At 41.2% G+C, this 23,198-nt stretch overlaps 1 protein-coding gene across 6 annotated transcripts in view; it reads right to left on the bottom strand.

Annotated features, from left to right (window-relative positions):
- NLGN4X (neuroligin 4 X-linked) overlaps positions 1 to 22,414 on the bottom strand; it is a 160,656-nt gene extending 138,242 nt beyond the window's left edge. For 3 of the 6 annotated variants that reach the window (XM_081001319.1, XM_081001318.1, XM_081001323.1), the window contains exon 1: positions 21,663 to 22,414. The gene's annotated coding sequence lies outside the window, so the exon portion shown is untranslated. Of the gene's footprint in view, positions 1 to 21,453; positions 21,472 to 21,662 lie in introns of those variants that run through there. The other 3 variants (XM_081001321.1, XM_081001322.1, XM_081001320.1) reach the window with 3 other exon arrangements.
- Between the last annotated feature and the right edge of the window lie 784 nt (positions 22,415 to 23,198).

The following is a 23,198-nucleotide window of genomic DNA, read 5'->3' as shown; positions in this document are numbered from 1 at the left end:
AAACTTACTTTGTCATTGTTTTATATTATTTCTGCTTTTTCTGAACTCTTCTTGATCATCAGCTTGTAATTTTTAAGCTTTCTGACTTTTATTTAATCTGCACATCCCTACTTAACCAAATTGACCTTTGCTGACCATTTGCAGTACTTATTTAGACTTAATCTGCATGAGTTTCAATTGCTCTCTTCTCAACAATCTCAACATGACAAGCATACATAAGAAGCATATGTATGCACGAAGAAAATTTCTATGTCAAGTGACAAAGTGGGGTTGAATTCTCATATTCTAAGAATTGTACAAAATGCTAAAAAGTAGAAGAGATTTCTTGTCCATTTTACATTTTTGAAGGAAACCAGTGAAGTTGATTAGCACACTATGCTTAACCAAACCAATGGGCCAGTTCATACATCAATCAGAGTTTAATCAATCATGGCTTATTAACATGAGAATCAGGCAAACATACTCTCTCTCACTTGTTCCCCCTTCCTTTTATGTGCCAGCTTCAACTTTGCTGCCTTGCTTTTTTGAAATTACAGTTATATTCAAACCAGGAAACTGTGCTGTAATCTTGGGTTGCCAACTAACAAAGGAAACTAGGGTCTGAGTTTACTGAGGCTATAAATATGAAGCATTTAGTGGCTCACTTATGTGTTGAAGGCAACAGGCCCCAATCCAAAGCACACAGAGCTGTGTGCACAAGGGGAAACGGACTAGGTTTTCTCCTCAGTTATTAAATTGGGATTAGATTTAAGTAATCTAAGTCAACAACAAGGTCAGTGTAATTTATTTTATGTATTTAGCTGTTAAATAAATAAAATAAATTGCAGGAGCCTTTGACTTAAGCTATCCAAACCTCCACTATTGAAAGCTAGTTTGCCACGATGTTATCTTCTTATTTGTATATAGTTATCCCAGTTATCTCTGAGGAATAAAAATCCTATACAATCCAAGTTAAAAAATTTCTAACCAGCTTCCCACATCTAAAGATGTTGAGCTAGTTTCTGCAAGTGCCCTTGAGATCCACACAAACAGCCAAACACAACCCAGATATACTAATATGGGGCTGTGGTTTTGTTTTGTTTTGTTTTGAAGACACTAAATATTAGCCTGTCCTTTCAGAGGCCTATTTGAGGAGTCACATCAATGACAATAAAACAACCAGAAAAATCCCTTCCATGTAGCTAGACTTCACTACTTTGGACAGCTCCCTACCCCACACGATTGATTATATTGTTTTAGCAAGCAATATAAAAACGTAACTAATATAGCACAGCAGATCAATAGTAAAGACAACATAAAAGGTTACTCAAAACAACAATAATTTAGCAATAATAAATTAACAACCAAGACCCTATTACCTTGCAGATTAATCCAATAACAAGCCATTATCTTCAGTTTTTATAGTTGATGAATATTGAAAGAGATGCAATTAGCCTAATCACAGCAAATGCTAAAAATATTACCACTAACTAACACACAAACACACACCAGTATTTGTTGGCTTACAAATGTTCAGGCAATCTACATGAGTTACAAGTCGGAACCAAACAGTTGTAAGTCCTCCTGACTTAAACTTAACTAGAGCAACTAATCATTAGTGGGTCAATTTTGCCATAAAATAAACATATCCCAAACTTAACTAAATACCACATGTAGTTAGTATGTTACTATACTTTCCTACAGTTAACAAAACAAAAAAGAGGAAAGTTCGTACATCTACAAGCAAGTATTGTAAGATTATTTAATAAAATATCCTCTGGGTTTCTCCTATTCTGGGACAGATAATATAAAATTATTAAAGTAGCTTTCAAAACTGTTATGGATACCCTTCATTCTTTTAGAAGTTTCTTACTGAAATTTCCAGCACTGTAGGACAGATTTGTGGTGTTGATTGCTCAGTGCTTAACCTGAACCTGGTTTCTGCCACAGTTTCTTCCTTTTTTGATTAATTTGGGAAGATAGGCACTTAAGTGGCAGAGCCCAAAACTGCAGATGAATTAAGGAGTATCACCTGTAATAGCTAAACAAGTATCAGAAGCAAGTTGACAGGATTAGCTCATGACTCCTCTCAGCACACGCAATTGTTGTTTCAACAACCTGAAGATCAATCGATACCATAGCAATTCAAAGCAACAGTATACACAACAAAACTAATTTAAGGGAAAGCACCTTAGATTTTTCACATATTTTTCCTTCGGATCAATATAGCTTGACTGGCAGATCAAGGACCTTATAAGCCGGAAGTGTAATGTTGGTTCAGCCCGGAGAAACGCACTGCAGATGAATCGTGACTTTGAGATTTAAGATTTGGTGCTAAGCTAGTGTTTAAGATAAAAGCATAGCTCTGAGTTGTTCCCCTGTTCAGGGGTGGGTTGGGGGATAATTTCTGCTAACTCCCCCTTCCACATGCAATCTTTTGGCAGTGTTTTATTTAATATAATTTGAATTCTATGGAATACAAATTGTAATACAGTAAGATGCAATATAAGAAATATAAGAAACATTAACAATACAATTAAAAACCATGGTATCTGGCACACTGCATTACAATTGCTACCACAGGGAGAAAAATAATATGACCCATTAATGACCCATCAAGACAATTGGCAATTTTCAAGCGGTTTGAGAACCAGTGATTACACAATTGTAAATGGGACATCCACCTTAGCTGGATTAAGAGGTTTGGATAAAAAATAAAGGACAGGGCTATAGGGAATGGGAAAGCAGTTCAAAGAGCATAAACCTTTTGCATATATGTAGTTCCTTAATAAATCATTTTATATCTACAGTGACCAGCTCCTCATTACAGACAAAATGAAAAAGAAATACAAGGGATGGGAAACTGTGGCAAAAAGATAGAATGTCTCAAGGCCCCAGCAAAGCTGAAACTCATTGGCAATGCAGCCGAATACTGGGGGGGGGGGGGGAGAAATTCATTATCTATATAAAAGCCAGAGAAAGCAAGTTTCTCATAGGCATTTGGTTGGCCACTGTGAGAACAGGATCCTGGGCTAGATTGGCCACTGGCCTAATCCAGCAGGGCTCTTCTTATGTTCTTAATGGGTGAAAAAGATGTTCCTGGAAAGAGAGAGAGAGAGAGAGAGACATATACCATAGCACCATAGCATGCCGTTAAGCTGGTAGGAACAGGCTAATTTTCAGTAGTTCTAAACAAATTTAAGTGGCACCTCAGGGCCCAACAAGAAGGGAAACAAATAGAATTCCTTACGAACCTTAAACTGGTGGGCCAGCCATGAAACTTTGAGGCCCTAGGTCACTAATTAAGTATTTGATAGTGTTGGGACTTTCAGATTGTAAACTTTAAAAATATATAACTCCTGGGAGACCATGATCTGACTTCAGAAACGATAATCAACTTGAATGATTTACTTTTATAGTAGAGAGCTCTGAGCCCGGCCTTGGCTGGGGAGGGAGGGGTATAAATAAAAATTATTATTATTATTATTATTATTATTATTATTATTATTAGAGAGTAGAATGCAAGATTTAAGAGGAAATGAATTCCAAATGTTTCAATTGAAGCAGTAAGTGCAGGTGGAAGCCCAAGCATGGCAAGGTCAGGCTTTTGCAGAAGGAGCATTACCAGAGGGAAGGAATTTAGAAGAACAAGAAATGGGCGCACACATCAGGATGTGACCACCACACATCTCTGGATCTAGAGTCCATAAAGATAAGTGAACACAGCGTGGAGGCAGTCACAGATATAGAAAGTGTCCAGCCATAGGTAAGTGTTGCAATGTATACAGAAAATGAAACTGTAGCAAAAGCAGGCTACCAACAGGAATAATTCTCCATCTGTACCTTGGTATCAACAGACCAGAGAAATAGACAAATGGGACTGGAGTGCAAAACAAGTTGGATACTTGCGCCAAGGCAAATGTGATCTCGGATGTAGTTTCTCAAAATGTCCTTCAAGAGAGAGAGGGAAAAAATGAGAGAAAAACCTGTGGGGGCTATAACCAAAAATGTAAGACTGAGAACTTACAATGAGACAGTAATGCCACACAGAGATATCTGTGAGTTGGAGATGATATGCCAAGATCAGGGGTCATTCCATTTGTGGCAGTATATGGAAACACAGAACCAGTGCTGAGGCTATAAACATGCCTTGCTCTGGGACTAATTAGAAGACTGCCATGGTAAGCCAAGTGAACACAAAACTGGAATTTTTTAAATAAAGATTTTGAGGGTATATGTAAGATAGACAGTGTATAAAATCCAAACAATAGAGCCAAATAACCCCTTGCAAAGTTCTTTGACTTTTTAATATGTTACCTCAAAGAAACATTACCAGACCAAGGACTACAGATAGCTCCACAGAGGGCATCAACCATCAAAAGCATCCCTCCTCTCCAAGACAGAATATTAACATTATGGTTTCTAGGCATAGTTAACTTTGTAGGTAGATCAAAATCCAAACTGAAAACACTTTAGTGAGAAACTGTTTAACAGAAGACTTACAACCACTATGGACTCCTGTGTTACCATCAAGGTAACTCAGAGTTCTTGTTCACTCAGAGTTCTTGTTCAGAATGGGGAATAGGCAATAGAAGTATTAAGCAGAATAGAAAGGCTACTGTTCATGTACCTCTGCTTTAAAACGGTGACTTGGACAACCTAAAGGAGGGAGTGTTCATGTCAAGGGCATCCTACAAGGTGAATTTTGGAAACCTGACCCCAACACTATATATCACTAATTTTTACTTGACACCTAAAAGCAAGCAAGAATGTAGCCAAACTTCCTTCCATCAGAATGCACTTCTATACATAGCTGTCAACTTTTCCCTTTTTTAAAGGGAAATTCCCTTATTCTGAATAGGATTCCTCACAAGAAAAGGGAAAAGTTGACGGCTATGCTTCTATAACTGTGGTGATACCATTGAGAAAGCTGTTGTATAGCCTGCAGAATGGGATAGAGATTGCTACTGTGCCCATGGCAAGCTAGCTATAAACAGGGAACCAGAAAATCAACATCATCCAAGCCCTTTTCCTGTGGCTAACATGCAATATGTGTCTATGTATGTGAGTGAGTGAACACGTCCTTAAAATGACATAGATAAGGAAACTAATCAAATCATCTTTGGTGAAGAAGTGTAGATTTGTATCTTTGACTTCAAAAGGGTACAGGAATCCCCAAAGGGACTTCAGTTTGATTGTAAGAATGGCTGCAGAAGCAGATAAATGTCTAATAAAGGATGTTCCAACAGATGCACCGGAACTACCACTGCAAAGCAGAACACTGTACCAGTGCCGCAAGGTTATCATGCCAATACTGCAGAAAGATGTGCCAGCACAATAATTTTGAATCAGAATACTACCAGTTATTTCAACAAATGGCATTCCAGCAATAAGGCTTGCCGATGTTCCTTTAACTGAAATTCTTAAGGACATCCAGAGGCTTGTACACAGCCAAGTTGGGTTTGAAAAGCTTTTCCCTGCTTTTCCCATCTCAGAAACTATATTTTTTTTCCAAACTTCCTTTAGTTTCACCAGTGGCTCTGCTGGAAGGTGAAGTTCCAAAGCAGGTTCGGGTTGAAATCAGATCAAATCTTTATTGTTAGAGTCAATGTGCAGCATGCGGTCTTTTGTTAGGTGGATTAATGCTGTGTGGAAATGGCATTGGGCAGCAGCAGTTTAGTGAAGGGGGGATGTTGTGAGGAGCCTGTGGGAAGGATTGGTCCAAGCTTGGCTGGAACCCTCACCCTGGTTGCCTAGTGAGACCTTGCCAGATTGGCTTGCACCACAACAGGGTGCAACACTAGGCTACTCCCATGGAATGGGTTTGGCACAATCCAACCCCAGGGGATCCCATTCCACCAGCAAGGAGTGAGTAGAATGATGAACTGCTCCTGGCCCTACTGCCATGCCAACACTTAACCTGCCTGTTGCAGTCAATAAAGATTTGTCCTGATTTCTTCCCAACACCTGGGTTAAAAATGCACCTCCCAGGTCAAACACAAATCTGGACCCACACTTGCAGAATGAAAAGTTGTGATCAGCACAGCACAATGGCTTATTGGTGAATGACCACATTCCACTGGTAAGTATCGTTTTAGCTGATTCAGAAGATCTCACAAAAAAAAACAGTTAAGTGCTTCTCACTCTTGTTTTAATGTTTTGAGGAAAAATGGTGGTGTCCAAAGCAAAACTAGCCAGTATCTACTCCAGGAAATGTTTTGATTCTCTTGTGTTTAGATCACCTCCCCTCCTACCACCAGAAGAATATTTCCTGCAATCTACAAATAAATCTCACCTGAATAATCTTGAGACCAATAGTGGGTCCAACAGTCAAGAGGTTGGTTTCTGTATGTGGGAGAGACGAAAGTGAGGCACAGATGGGGCTCATCAAACTGGGAAGGTAGTCTATATAGGAGAAGGAAAATGCTGATCCAAAATGTTTACTGCCTTGCAGGATATCTTTGGAAGAACCCTACACAAATCTGGAGTGGAGTCCCTAAGATGGTTGGATGGTGCCAAGCTGGTGCCAGATGTATTGTAATGTTTTTCTTTGGACCATATCAGTGAGGCTAAGAGGGGGGCCTGGTCGTCTGGGCAACCCAGGACCTCCACACACTGCCTAGGCTTGTGCTGCAAGGAGGTCACTTGGGTGTTGCTAACAGTAGTTTGACTTAACTACCGGAGGTGCACTCCATTGTCTCTTGAGACAGACAAATGTCAGCAACAACAAAATAAAGATTATAGTGACTATTTAACATCAACTTTGAACTGAGAATACCACTGCTTGTCATTTCAATGTGAGAAATTATAACTGATATTTAGCAGGTTTTTTGCAGAATATGTGTGACTAACTTTTTCCATTTGTATTTTAAGAACTCCACTAGAATATTAGAATAGTGGTGTCTAAAGGCTAGATGAATTGCAGAATATCTGCACACACTAATATAGTTTTGTTAAAAATAAAAAAGTTATGAATCTTCATTACATAGATCCTTTAATCACTATAAAATGAATACAGCACTTGAGATTTTATAAATATGTATTCCATGATTAGAAAACCTTACTCCCATCTCATCAGTCCATTGTTCAGTTTTGCAACCCATTATTAAAAATGTAGCACTGACACACTTTTAATTAAAATGAAAAATGGAAGCAGCACAGAATTCCTATGATTCATATAAAAAATAAAAACAGGTGCTTGAGCCTTAAAGAATGTAATTCATTCTGTTCTCATAAAATATGTAAGTGAATATTTGTCTCAGGTAAATGCATACCACCACCCTCATCCATTCAGTGGGGAAAGGGCAGTTCTGAGCTGTACTCTATGTACAGTGGTACCTCGGGTTACATACGCTTCAGGTTACAGACGCTTCAGGTTACAGACTCCACTAACCCAGAAATAGTACCTCAGGCTAAGAACTTTGCTTCAGGATGAGAACAGAAATCATGTGGTGGCGGTGCGGCAGCAGTGGGAGGCCTCATTAGCTAAAGTGGTGTCTCAGGTTAAGAACAGTTTCAGGTTAAGAACGGACCTCCGGAACGAATTAAGTACGTAACCCGAGGTACCACTGTATTTGAGCCTTGTATCTCCCTGGCCACCCCTGAATAGCCCAGTTCACTGGTTACTTTCTCATACCATAAAGGTGCCAGGTGTATATGAGCCCAAGATGGCTATGAGCATCTGGAACAAAACTTGGCGCCAGGAAAATATTCCTGAAAAGCTGTTAACACCCAGGCACCTAACATTTGTTTACTGCTGTGACAAAATGAATCATCATACATTTAAATCATCATCACGGTGGCAATGACAATAAAGAGTATGATAAATTGTCACAAAAGTCAAACCTTCAGAAGATGGAGGCATTGTGGGATGGTAGTTCCTGTGTCAGGAAAACTGGCCAACTGCTTGTTCTGAATGGTGTTGCACTCCATCTGAATGAACAGGTTCAGGCTATGGGGGTGCTTGTTCCCAGGGGAGGCAGTGGTGGCCACCAATCAAGATGGTTTTAATAGTGGATTAGACGTATTCATGCAGGAGAGGACTACTGGTGGCTATTAGCCATAATGGCTATGCTCTCCTTCCAGAACTAGAGGCAATAATGCCTCTGAATCCCAGTTGGTATAAACCACAGAAGGGGATGGTGCTCTTGTGCTGGAAACCTGCTTCTGGGTTTCCCATGGGAATCTGGTTGGCCAGTGCGAGAACAGGATGCTGAACTAGATGGGCCACCGGCCTGACCCAGAGCCTCTTCTTATATTGAACTTCCAGCACTTACTGAATACTTTTTTCCAGTTGAATTTTTAAATGAATTCTGATTGTAACTTAGTCTTATTGTATTGGGTCTCCTGTACAATATTTAGAGATGACTGTGATTAAGTGATATGCAGATTGCTGAAATAAATAAAAATTGTGTTTCAGTGCTGAAAGAAGATGCATTAACAAGGATATATGAATACATTCAATGAAACACTTTGTTTGAATGGGAATGTTTTCATAATATCATCAGGGAGGTGTCTATATTTGAAAACAAAGGTTTGACAGACTCGCTCAGACAAAATTGAGATATCTCAGGACACATATCAGGTATTGAATCATAAGTGCCGAAATGATTGCATCAGTCTGTTTGCTTCTGGACGTCATGCAGCTCCAGCCCAGACAGCAGAATCCATTAGACATTTAAATCTAATCAAGTGTTTGCCTACTATTTGGCATGCAAAATATCTTGTTAACAGATGGAGAAATTTGATCTCTCAACCCTCAGGCAGAACATATACATTATGGCAATTTCTAATAGACCCCATCCTGACTCTACCAAAGCATTTCCCAACCATTTCACATTAGGCATAACATTTAAACACAGCAAGCTCAGAATAACTGTTTGCAACACACTGCTGTGGCTCAGCCACTTCTGGGTAATCATAAATGTTTACACTTGTCCACATATAGCTGTTTCTTATAAGAAGCACACATGCAGAACTTTGAATTGAACTGAGTAACCATTTAGCATGACTTCAGGTGTGAAATTATTTATTTATTAAGATGCTTCCATAATGCCTTTAAACAAAAATGCTCACAGAGTGGTTTATATTAGAATAAGGCAATACAAAACATAATAAGCGTTGAATAATTCTAATAGAGAGTATAAATACAGCAGGATCAAATGCAAAGATGCCTTTCTGAAAGCCTGACAAAAATGAGGTTTTTAACCTAGTGTCTAAATGAATATGAAGTGGGGGAAAGAATCATCTCAGTGATGTGATGGAGCCACTACTGTAAAAGCTACAGTATACACCTCATTTAATGTAGGGACCAACATGAGAGGCTCATCTGTTGACCTTAATGAGAAGCAAATTGATATGAGAGAAGGCATTCCCTCATATATGTGGATTTTGAATGTCAACATTAGCACCTTGAATTGAACCTGGAAGATAAGTGGCAACCAACGTAACAGAGAACAGGAATTATATGCAACAAGCTCATTGCTCCATCAACACCCTGGTCACTGCATTTTGCACCTTTGGATCATCTTCAAGAGCATAAAGGCTATTAAAGTAGTCCATCCAGGAAGATACCAGAACATAGATAACTGTAGACAGACTATTCCTGTTCAGAAAAGGCCATAGATGATGAACCAGCCTGAAGCTCAGTGTAGGCACTTCTAGTTGCTGGAATCACTTGGGCCTCAAGTGGCTGCAATGGTTCTAGGAGCACTATTAAAATATCTTTACTATTTTGTTTCTCTCTTACAGCAACACACAAGAGCCAGAATAACTTCGGAAATAATAATGGAAGAAAGGTGATGTACAAATGTAAAAATTAGGAATTGGGAAACAGCTTTGACAACTTCCTTTCTGATAATCCTGCCAGTGCTTTTGCACCATGCTGACCTACCCATCACCAGGTCCTTTCCTGTGAGGTGCAGTGACACCAGTTATAGGCGGTCGTTTAAGCATCAAGGCCTCACCAAACCAACCACTACTGCTCCAAAGTCAGACTAAAATAAACCATGTACACACATATTTGGATCTCAGTGGGGCTTATTTATCAGGAAACATGCTTTGGGTTGCACTAGAAGTGTGCTTTCAAATGCAATCTCAGTCATTCTGTGTGTCTGTATTACATTGCAGCGGTAGAGAAATTCCAATTCCAGTCTGTTTCATGGCTATCTCCTTTCTAAACAAGCAGCAGAGTTCAGTGCAAAATGCTACGCTGCATCAGGAGGAAAGGATATTAAAATAATGACAGCCAGTAATAGCTGACTGATACTTTTATGACAGGGGAGATGAGATCTGTATCATCCCCAGAAATGGAATATTAAAAATTCCTAAGCATCTCCCTCCCCCATTGCACTGCTGAGAACAAGAATGCAATAGTACTGGCAGAAACTAACAATACGCTAGACATATTTTCAAAAATCTATCACATGAAACCCTACTAGTTCTGGTGAATATTACATACTCAGCAATCATTCTATATGAAACTTTCTAGAGTGCAAAATACATTGTATATGATCATTTGTTTCCCTTGAGTATGCAATAAGATTACATGGAACACTGGTTAGGAAAACCACAATGAATCATCAACTTTTAAATTTATCTCTTTCAGTAATGGATCTGATTACAGATAAAAATATTTACACCATAGGTGTTAATTTTATCCCCTGATTCTTTGGCCCAAGAGCAAGAAAATGATAACTGATACATTTCTGTAGCAAGCAGAAGTAGGAATCTGGAGTAAGAGGTAATAGCTTGGATTCCTAGTTTTTGGGAGCCTCTGTTCATGAAAGCAGTGTTTTCCATATAGAAGGGGAACTCTAATCCAACCCTCAAAGGCTCCACTCTGATCATCATGGATTCAGTAGGAAGCTCTGAATTTTCAGAATAAGAAGTGTTGAACCCTTCCAAAAGACTGGGATTCTAACTGTGTTCAGCTCATGGCCAGTATTTTTCTTTTGCAGGAAGCCATTTTGACAAATAAGATTTCCTTCCTATGCCTGTTTTAAAACCTTCCAAAAAGAGAAGGCTCAAAATTGGACAAGAAATAGTGATACAGATGAGGAGGTTCCATGCTCAAAACTCAACATTCTGTCTATTGTATAATATTTACTTATGGTACCAGTGGGGTAGGAGAAAGAAAGAGATCAAGGCTGATATACATTCTAAAAGGAATAACAGAGCCCACTGTCTGGTCACCAAATGGCTTTATGTGTAACATCTTTAAAAACACTTCATGGGAGGTGAGCAAGCTGCCACCAGAAAACCAGGGCTGCTTACCAACCACAATTTACTATTGGGTTCCAATGACTGCTGATATTGCTAATAAGAAACCCAATGGTGAAGGAATCGCTTTAGTATTATCAGAATACAAACAGTTTTCCACATAAGGAAGGAAGGTGGACCGATTCCAAAACTGGTATGATACAGACTGGTTAATACCATACAAGCAACAATGCAAGGATAGAATAAGTGCCAGTTTATTCAGAGATTACTGAACTTCAGAGCTGCATAACACCTTCCAATTTCATGCATGCCCTATGAATGTCTACAAACACAGCACACACAAATTTGGGCTACATACCTTCTGCAGAGAGGTTGCATTATCTAATTTACAGCCTCCAGTGCTGCAGCTTGTCTCTCCAGCTGTGCATAATTTAAACCATGTTCTACTGATTCAGCACTCCAAGGGATAGTACAAGCTACTTATTTTCCTTTCATCTAAAGGAGACCAGCAGCAAATATTATACCCAAAACCTCATTAGCTGTACAATGTCTACTGAATTGTCCCATCTATACACAGGTGCACTCCTCGTTCAAAAGCAGTCCATCACCAAGCAAGCATGTGAGGCCCTGCAGATACAATGTCAGGCAAGCATTGGGAGGCTTCATTTGTGAAATCCCCACTCAGGCCTTGAAGCTCACTGGTTTGCCTTGGGCCAGTCACTGTCTCTCAATGTAACCTACATCACAAGGTTATTTTGGGGAGTAAATGAGGAAGGGGAGAACCATGTACACCATCCTGAGGTCCCTGGAGAAAAATGTGGGCTATAAATACAATAAATTAATAATATTAAATAAATAAATTTTGCAAAGTGCCCATGAAAGTTTGTATCACATTAAAAGGTACAGTGGTACCTTGGTTATCAAACGGCTTAGTTGATGAACAAATCGGCTCCCAAACGCCGCAAACCTGGAAGTAAGTGTTCTGGTTTGTGAACGTTTTTTGGAAGCTGGATGTCCGACACGGCTTCTGCTTGAATGCAGGAAGCTTCTGCAGCCAATCGGAAGCTGTGCCTTGGTTTTCGAAGGGTTTCGGGAGTCAAATGGACTCCCGGAATGGATTAAGTTTGAGAACCAAGGTACCACTGTATTGTCTTGAAGATACCACTAAAACATGGGACAATAGACAGAGGGTAGAACTCAACTGGTTCCTTGCACTCAAAGCAGGGTTTTTGATCCGAAAGAAACAAATGATCACAGAAGAGATGGGGAGGGTGGTTTGGGCAGGTGCCTCCTGTATCCCCTTAACACCACTTCCCAGGGGACTGTGGGAATCCATGAGCACAAGGGCACAAATGGGAATCCAATATGGCTACTCTTCTGGAAGGGATTTATTCAGCTAAATAAACTGAACCAAAACTATCCCATCACCATGGGTTTCACTTTAATCTTCATTATCTCAAAGAGTGCATAGCACACTGAAAAGTTAACAACAACAAAATAATTTCTGAATGGCGGAACAAATAAAAGGCAAGGAAAAATCTTTGGTACAGCAGATATTAGGTCTAATTGTTACATGTAATCCAACACTAAAGCAGTACAAGAAAACTTAACAAGGGATACAACTAGTTAGCTCCATAGCCTGTTATCAAAATCTGACAGAATGTGACATATGAATCTACCTTGATTCAAGCATTCGGGCCACACATGTCCAGCTCAATGCTGTTTTGGGGAGAGAGACCTGCAATCTGGGGTCTCAAAATGGGGATATTTTCTAGCCCTGTTATACTTAATCCTGTTAGCCAGAGATAGCAGTGATGGAACCTTCTGAATGCAATGATCTATGGCTGCTGCCTGAGCAGATGTGGAAACTTTATTCAGGGGCAAACACATTGCTGTAAGTGTGTAGTCCACATTGGATAAGATATAACAGAATCTGTAATGAACAATTATAAATTTATACTTCACTCAAGCTTTTAATTTAAATAATATATAGATTTATACTTTTCAGGACTTCAATAGTGTCATTACAAATTTCCAATTTTTCCATTTACTCTGTCAGTCACTCTCAGATATGGTCTTCTTACATGAATCCAACAAAATAGTCCCATTCTGCCCATGAATAAATTGGTGCCTTAAAAAAAAGACCCTTATTTTAATAATGAGTGATAGTGCATTTTTCTCTTCCCTGGGCCAAGTCTTTTAATCAGCTCATTCTGATATTTTCTATCATGTGCTTCTAATAAGAGTTACAGTAATTTTCAAAGCTTGGCTCTCTTAAAAGTTTTAACATCTCCGTCAAGAAGAAGAGCATTCACAAAATACTGTGGGAGAGAGGAACCTTGGAAATCTCACCGCATTACTCAAATGAATCACACTCCAAGTACATTAAAGACAGGGTTGGAATGTGAGCACATTACAGTTAAAGTGCACAGATGTGTTCAGTGTGATGAAGCCATCCTTTACAGAGAGTGCAAATATCTGATTCTGTCAGCGCTGTCATGGCCTACAATTATAGGAATAAATGAAAAGAATTTGGAGGTGTCTTTCAACTCAGTTTAGTCTTTGATACACATCCTGAATCTGTAAACAAATCAAGAGGTTGAAATGACTTCAGAGGTTGTTATCTCAACAATGAACAGTTAAGGGGAGAACAAAGCATTTAAAAATGAGTTCAATATTATTCAAAAATGTAGCAGGAAGGAAAATGATATAGTTCTGGATTTAGCCCCTTTCAAGGCTAACATTTTCAAGGCCAGCTACCCTTTGGTAGGTTGTTATGGATTCTACCACAACTCTCCAGCTAGAGACTTCATCCATGAAAAAGGTCTGGTGCATTGGCATTACCTCTTGGCATAATTCTACCAAGAGCTTTCAAGACATTTTTTTCCTTTTTGCCTGAGGTAAAGGACAAGATGGCACCCCCATTTCACATACAGATGCCAACGGACTGAAAATTTAATCTTGTTTTGAGATTGGTGATGAGCCACATTCCAGAGAGCAGCAGCCTAGCTTAGAGGGCACAGGGCAGGCTGTCTCCCAACACCTCATGGTCACTCAGTGTCCCCAGCATCTGATGTCTGAGATGGTTGCTTCACTCAGACAACAAGGTCTAACCTGATTCCACTTTTGAGGATGCAATTTGCCAGGATATAAATATTTCTAGGGCAGCATACAGTCATTTGGCTTGCCAAAAACGAATTAGAACTTCTCGTGCTCTTGCCTGACTTCATGCTTGCTACCCATCCCTTCCACTCCTTCACACCTGCCTACAGCACCCTTGGTCCATCTACTGCCAATGCTGGCACTCTGCTCCTTCTTCCTACCCACCTCTTTTCAGTAGATCCTTTTGTTACAAATCTTGGCCTGTCCCACCTATACTTTTCTTCCATTATCAGTGATACAAACCAGCATTCCAAATATGGCTGAACCCTCAATTCATATAAAGGCATTGTACCAACTGTTTTATTTTCAGGCCATTTCCTAATAATTCGAAACACTTGAGGCATACCAAGCTGACATTTGCAGTGAACAGTCCACCACATCCCATGATCTTTTTAGTCCTGGGTAATCACAGCCAATTCAAATTTCATCAGCAAATGCATTAACTTGGAATACTTTGCTGCAAGAGCAATGATATCACCTGCTCTTATTTGCAATGAATATCATTTGCCATTTTGTTGCCCTTTCAGCATTTTGAAGAAATGCTTCTGAAATTCTTCTGCCTGCTTTGAATTTCACCCTCCTGAATAATTGGGTGGCACCCATAAACTTAATAACCTTATTATTCAGTCCTGACTCCAGATCATTTATTAGTAAGTTAAGCAGCATCAGTTCCTCCCAACAGAAATACTTGGGGAAGTCCATTGCTTATATCCTTCTATTTATTCTGGTCATCTCCTTCCTGTTCTTTAATCATTTTCTGATCCATACAAAGACAAAGCCACATATCATGTGTATCCAAAGTTTGGTGAGGACTCATGGCTTTATCAGAAGCTTTCTAGGGCTTCAAGTATTTACTAAATAGCCCCTATCTCCATTTTCATTGACAATTTTGAATCGTTCTTAAAGACTGATTATCATGCAGATGTTTCTAAGTGCGTGCAACCAAAACATAAGGTCCAAAAAGGACATTGGATGCCAGTCTGACATGTGCAGTCCTTCCATGTCTTCACTTTGAGCCCACATGGCTTCAGGACAATGTTTCAATGGGCTATGGTCTCTGGTCTCAATAAGTACATATAGTAAAATGATTCACAGGTTCTGTTTGTGCCAAGGATGAAGAACCTGCGCACCTCCACCACCACTACACCACTGCCAATATTATTAGACTCCAGTTCCTATTAGCCACAGCGAGGAAGGCCAATGGCAAGGATGATGGTAGTGGTAGGTGTAGAGCTAGGGTGATGGAGGAGGTGACCTAAGGCACAGGATCTGAATGCAATGCTTCAGGCTTTTCTACCCCCGTCTCTCAAGGTAACACCTCTCCTCATACAACACACCTCAGTGACCCTGCTCCATGATCTCAAGTGCTTTTGCTTGGCTGGAATGTGTCCATGAACAATGATAATGCCTCTTATTTTCCTGGATAGAGTAATGTGTTTGTAAAAACCTCTGGCTTTTGCATGGCTGGAATGTGGTCTTCTCCACAAAGGTAAACATCACACCTGTTAATCCATCCACTTCAGCGCTGGCCCTACCCACCACCAGCAGGTCATCCCCAAGGTTACTCATGTAGCAATGCAGCCTTCAAGCTAAAAGTTTCTTACCACTATTGTAGTGCAACATTAACTGAGGGCCACAGGTTTGCCACCCCCAATATATGCTTTTTGTTATGGAACAGGTAGATCAGATAAGGTGAAATAAAGCTGATTATCAAGGGTCATAACCCACACCTCCAAACTTTTTGTTTTCCAAATTGGGCTTTTTGGCAAAGCCTTCGTTCTGAAGATAGCTCTTTTCTTTATGCTGCCCTGCTGTTCTTTCACTCTTCTTCTCCAGAGTCTTGGAATCACAAATTAAATTACTTTTTAATTTATGTAAATGTGATTTAGGAACAGGAAATTGTCAAACCTGATTGCAGAGGGGGAAATTTGCATCCCATTCTTACTTTTGAACATTTCTTTTTTTTAAAAAAAAGTACCAATTTTCTTTTAGAAAAATTCTCAACCATTTCCCTCACAAATTCACGTGGTCCCCTGAACAAAATGTTGAGGTTGAAAGAGAGAAGTGTAAGTCATGAAACTCACCATATGGCTTTGGGCAAGTCATATATTTTAGCCTAAGCTGTTGAGTTGTGAAGATAGGATGGAATAAGAAGAACTGCCAAAAAAAAAAAAAAACACTTAGAAACTGTGAACATCAAAGATTGTTGTTCCTAATATTCCTAAAGATAAATGGCAACTTGTTATATTTAGGAATTTTCCATTGTGCACACACAATTTTCATTTTCCACCCCCATCTCCTGCTTTTCTTCCTCACCTTCGGATCTACTGAGCGAGCTTTCACTACCCATTATTTCCAGGAATAGTGCCAATGAAATCTCATTTCTTTCAGACAACAAGCATTTCCCCCTCCCTTGGAATTCATATCAGGAGACTACTAAAGCAAACAGAACGAGGCCCATTAAAAGGTGAGAGAGCTGAATACATAACCCTGTCAGATGTGGGGATCAAAATGGCTCATAACATAAATGCTTTACAAACATCGCTTCAGTACACCTGAGCTGCATGGTGACAAAGAACAGATGCAGGTTGGACTGAGAGCCCCACTGTGGCTCTGAATGGCTTAGTGCTAGTTTTGTGCATTTGGCCTGGTTTTACAACATTTCTTTTTTCTTTCTTCCTAGGTTTCCAGGTACTTAGGCATATGCATTGCTAATGAACCTTGGGCACACAAAAGCCTCCTGTCACTCTGTTGTTGTTGTTTTTTCCCCCCTACACAGAAGGTCATAAAATGGCAGAATGACAGCACCTTCTATGAGGTTTAAACACAGCTGCTGTTCCACACAAGTGGATCTGTGCCACACAGTGGGTGATTCGAACTCCTCAGAGAACAGGCCCTCACCTTTAAAAGACAAGTAGCAGCTGTACTGAGGGCCCATCAAAAACAGCAGTGCATGTTTCCTGCCCCCATGCAAGAAACGGACATTTTAAAGCCATTTCCATTTGGAGACTGCAAGCAAGTGCCTCTTCCTTGTGATTCACAGCTTCGTCTCGCTGACTACTGATGAACTTCAGCTTGGCATCCTCGTATTAAGACAGCCATTTTTGACAAACCTTTTATCATTGTTCTTTTGGAGACAAACTGGCTGTTAAAGAACATGAAGTTCAGTGAACAGATTCAAGAGAGCATTTGTGCAGTGAAGTGGGACACATGGAGTTGGTTTGGGTTTTTTTTTACTTCATAATAGTCAAAATTCAATAATAATAGTTAATTCTGCTGAGATGACAATAGACACAATGCACAAAAGGAATCAGTTTTTATTTGCACTAGTTTAGTTTAATTATTATTCTTATTTACCAACACATTTCCTATTCACTCTGGAAATGAAATATTCTGACGCATGCAACACATAGATTTAAAGGTAACTGTATTTGTAGGGTAATAAACCAGCCATTTTCCTCATATGTCTAGATATTAGGGCCTGGAAGTATTATAGAATTAATGAGAAACTACTAGAAAGAAACAGCATGAGAGACCCAATGCAATTATGATCCAAGGAACAAATGAAATTACATTTGCATTTATTCCCCATAGTTATGAAGAAAGGAAAGGCAATTTTTTACTGAATCATTTCAGAATAAATTTTAACATTAAATAACTTCTTTGGTTTTTAATTTCATTGGTATACCACCAAAATGCTTATGCTTGTGTAAATTATTGATAGGTAATTATAGACAGCACTTTTATATATGAAGAGTTTTACATGATTAAAACCAGTAAGATACACTCCTATACCAAATCAAGGGCCACTCTGTCACTGGAAACAATCATCTATAAACCAATAAATTCAAATAGGAAGGAAAGGTTTCCATCCAGTGAATAAAACAGAATGATACCATCAACCATATCCTGTTCCCAAAATAGCAAGGAAACCATTTATGTCTCAATATCTCTCTGTATTACGTAAGAAAAATACTTCTGGCCTTCCATAAATCTGAGTTTCAAATTTGCACTAAGCTCCATATTGCAGAGATTCCTAAAAACGATAAGAAAGTAGCAATCCAAGTTATGTCCACATGAAAATGCTGCCAAATTGCTACGCCCTTTTGCCCTTTCCTTTCAAGCCACACTATCTCTATATTGTCCTATATGCCCCACCTTAAACATACAGATTCAAAATATTTTTTCAGCTTAGAGGAAGACCTTTCCCCTCTTCCCTCAGTGAAAGTTACAGCAAGGGTATATCTTTTCTCCTTGCTTCTTTTACTCCATTAAAAATAAAATAAAATAATGTATCTCAAGAAGAGAAATTGTTTACATCTCAGGGACCGCAATGCTCTCCACAACACACACACACACACACACACACACCAAAGCAAGAACTTGGCAGCAAAATCAAAGACAGCTAGTGTAATGGATTCAATAGCCACATCAAGTCTTTGCCTCTGGTTACTGAATCACCAGACCTGTTACAGTTTAATCCAGAACACTTGATTTATTGAACACAACCAAGAATTGAAGAGAGTTTATTCTATTGCATATCATTTAATACCATTGCTACATCTCATCGCAAACACAACCAGTTCCTGCCCTTATTGAAATTCTCATATATAAAAAAATAGATATAACTTTGAGATCTCATTAAGCCCTTCTTTTTCCCAAGAAGACACTATCAACGGAAAGGAGAGTAGGCCCGGCTGAATATATCCCATGATTTGTACAACAATCCTGCTTTTGTCATTTGCAAAACAGACACACAATGAGTCTTTTTAAGATACAGAGAGAAGTGCATGGAAGCAAAGCCATTCAAGCAATTGACCAAACCTCCTTCAAAAAATAAATAAAATACACATCATTAAGAAGTGTCCACACCACCACCTTGTGGAATCTTCTCGCAAGAGCAACACCTGCTTCTTTCTACCAAAAAAAGAAAAAAGGCGCAAGAAGAAAAGAAATAAAGTTATATTCTTCTTCTTCTCTTTATCCTGTATGGATAGCAAAAGGACTGATAGAGATGGTTGTCTTGCTGGTTTTCAGAATGGAAAATGTTCTACTGAGACAATTAGCTTTGCTTTATTTCTACCACCACCATCTCCTTCCCTTGAAATAACTCACTGTCATAGCTTTGAACTGTAAGGATCATAATTAACCAGTCGCTGAATGCAGCCACTTTCCAATGCATCCCTCTCTGCACTCAAAATGGAAACCAGGAAACCACAACCTGTAAATCTCCACTAACCGGAAAGCCAGCTAGGGAGCATGATGGCCAGACTAGGAAATCCACTTTCCTTCTTCCATCTCTTACTGTAGCTACTTACAGGATACTCAAAGCAGAGAATATACCCCCTAGGTGGGTATTCTTGACCTCTAGGATTTCCTTTCTTGTACCTGGTTCTTGTCAACCCTGAGGCACAGATCCTATCAAGCAGGATCACTAACTGTTGCTGCAAGATGGTGGGGGGTTGCCTGCGTGGTTGGTGACTTCACTTCACTTTACCCTTGGGGGCTGGCTGCAGCAGTGGCAGCCGTGATCACCTGGCAAATGGCTGGAAAACTTGCGGAAGCAATGGGATAGGCAAGTTAACCTGAAAAAACAAACCCCACAAAAATGGGTCTGGCAAACCAAGAGGCGGCAAAGTTGGTCGCTGAGAGGAAAGCAAGAGGATGTCCAAAACTGTCTGGCATCTCTCATGGTTAGAGAAACTCGATGGGTTAGCCTGACAGGCTGAAAGTGCATTTGTCTGTGTGTAGCTGAACCCTTTTGGTGCCAAAGAGGGACAGCAGATGGAGGAGACCTGTCTGCATCAGGGACTTGGACGTGTCTGCAGTGGCTTGACAGGGGGTGGGTGCGGGGAAAGCTCTGCTTCTCTCCCCCTCCCGCCCCCACAACTAGGGTCTTCCTTTCTTCCAATCTTAAACACGTCACAGAGGTCCCACCACGCAGGCTGGGAAGGGGGGGGGGTGTTGTGTGGGGGTGAGGATAAGGAAACCGCTTAAACAAAAGGTGTGGGGAAGAGTAGAGGGTAACAAGTTAGGCGGCCGCTCTTCTGACCCCCTTCATGGGTGGCTGCAGAAGGGACAGAGCATCATTCACAGCGCCCTGCAGAGTGAAAAGCACGCGCGGGGGGGGGGGGTCGGAAAATGAAAGCAGCTGCAGTGCAGAGAAGGAGGGGGAGGCAGCAATGAGCAGAGGCAGCCCCTGGATTCTGGGCATTTAGGCAGAAGTGGGTGTGGGGGGAGAGGATCCTAGGCTTCTTAACTTTCCACTAGAAAGTCAAGAGTTGGCAGCTTTGATAAACCATTCAAGGCAAGAGATGAGGCAGCGTCCGCTTCTCCCTCCCTCCCCCCGCCAAGCCAGTTTCCAGGAAGGTGCAGAAATCTCTGGACAGACAAATCCCCTCCCGTCCCTGCAATCCTGCTCTCTTCATTCCCACCCCCCCACCCCTCCCCGGGAGTCCTGCCCCGCTTCTTTGTAGAATAAGCGATTTATGTTACCCTCTTTATACCCCCACCTCCACCATACAAACAAATAATAAATAGGGCCGATAGAGGCGGGGGGGGGGGTAGAAGAACCCACCCAAATGCCACCCTGGAAATCAATCACGTGGGTTTAAAAACAACAGGCAGCCTCCGGCAGATGAAGAAAAAGAAAAGGACTTGCTTAATGCCTCCAGAGAGCCTCCAAAATCGTTCCTTCTTAGGAAAAGACATGGGGGGGGGGAGAGAGAGAGAGGTTAAATCAAAGCTTAGCGTGCCTCTCTCAACACCCACCCCCGTTGCAAAGAACAGGGCACCGGGGTGCTGTTTCCTTCCCCAAGCTCTGCCTTCCCCCGTTTGCTGAAACTGTAGCAATGCTCTCTCTATCTCTCTGTGTACTGCAGATATGAGCCCCCCCCCCCCCCGTTCCCTCTCCGCCACACTCTTCTGTTTATTTGCCTGTAAAGGCAGAGCTACTTTGTAAACATCTCACACAGAGCCCCGGAGCCTTCCTAAAGAGCTGACTGCAGCAAAGTGCCCCCCATCACTTAAGAGCGGTGGTCCAGGGACATAGGATGGTGCCTGGGCAAAGAGATCTAGAGATGCATTACATACATGAGACATGGAAATCATCTCCAGTGCTGAGAAACGGGAAGTATTCTCTTTTTCCCAATAAGAGGGTGGCAATGCTCCCCCCCCCCGAAAACAGTGCAGAGACGACTGCAGCAAACCAGTCCCCCCTCTGGAGTACCAGCTGCAAACGAAGGGGGGGGGGAGTTTGGGAAGGAAAAGGCAAAAAGGACAGAGCTCTGGCTTGTACCTACCTCGGCGGAGGAAGCTGCCTCTGTGTTTTAGGGGTCCTTGGCAGCCTGTGTCTTCCCAGGCGACTTCCAGCAGAATCGCAGCACGCAGCAGGCTTCGCCGGGGTCCAGCTTCTTTTCCTCCCCCCACCCCCTAGCTCGCGTGGTGTGCGTGTGAAATCCAACACGGTTTTGTTTTGGGTTGTTTTTTTCCCCCTTTAGTCCAGAGGAATGCAACAGCCCCTCGCAAAAAAAAGCAGAAAATCTTGGTGGTGGAGAGCGACCAAACCAACCAACCAACCAACCAACAACCCCAAACCGGCAGCAACACAACAGCACTAGGTTTGAAAGAACCCGGCGCTTTCTGTTGTAAATGACCTACATTCAAGCGGCAAATGCATTGCAATCGGCGGCGGCAGCAGCGGCAGCAGCAGCGGAAGAAGAAGAAGGCGCGTTGGGTCTGGGAGTGGGAGCTCCGCTTGCCTATTGCAGGGAGACAAGCGACAGCGAGAGGGAGAGCGAGACTGATCGGCGAGGCAGAGCGAGATTGAAGAGCGAGCGAGCGGTCCAGGCTGTGCCAGGCTGTCTCCTTCCGCGATTGGACCAAACTGAATGGAATTTACAAAGCCGGCAGCCAATAGATCTCCGCAGCCGGCCCCATCGCTACAGGAAGCATACCTACATCTACAACCGCATGCAAAGAGCATCGAAGCCTAGTGCAAACCAGCTGGAACAGAAGGATCAAGGGTGGCTGTAGTGGTTGAACAGGTGGGCATTTTACACATGTAGGAATAAAAAAGAAAAGGAAAAAGCGGGGGTATCTAGATGGAAAGTCTCCTCCTCCTCTCTAGAGTCCCTGCCTACTTTTTGGTCTAGCTTCTCTTTTACTCAGTGCACGCTCTTAACCCTTTCGTGCCACCATGCCTACTGAAATGGTGTTTCCACTACCGGCAGTGAACGCCTGGAAACTTGTTCGAATAGTAACAAATCATAGGAAACTGCTGCACCTGATAGGATGACTGAGAAATGCTGTGATGGACACATGAGTATCACACACACACACACACACACACACACACACACTTCTCATAAAAGTTGCAGGTGCCTTTTCTAGTACAATATAATGGCTCCACATTTGGTTTGAATTTGAATATCAACCCAACCTATCTCACAGGGTTGTTGTAGAGATTAAATCGGGGGAGAACCATGTATGCCACCTTGAGTTCTTCAGGTAAAAGGTGGGATATAAATGCTATTGATAAAAATAACGTATCAAAACTAAGACTCGGGTTATGATAGGTCGCAATAAGGACTGGGATCAGGGTTATTTGAACCCATTTTACTTCAATAGACCATCAAACCACAGGTGGGAGTGTTCTTCTGAGTAGGTGGATTTAAGACCACTCATTTGTGCCAAATCCTGATATGTCTACTCATCATGACAGCCATCTAGCTCCATCCCCAAGGAGAATCCAAAGGTTCAGGATGCTGTATGTACATACGCATACTAAGGGAGCTCTGCAACCTTCTTGCTACACATAGCAATCCCTTCTCCCCCAC

Source organism: Podarcis pityusensis (assembly GCF_964106645.2).
Source record: "Podarcis pityusensis genome assembly, chromosome: 4".
NCBI classification, from domain to species: Eukaryota; Metazoa; Chordata; class Lepidosauria; order Squamata; family Lacertidae; genus Podarcis; species Podarcis pityusensis.
The sequence above is the reverse complement of the archived record's forward strand: the minus strand, read 5'-3'. Positions and strand labels throughout refer to the sequence as shown.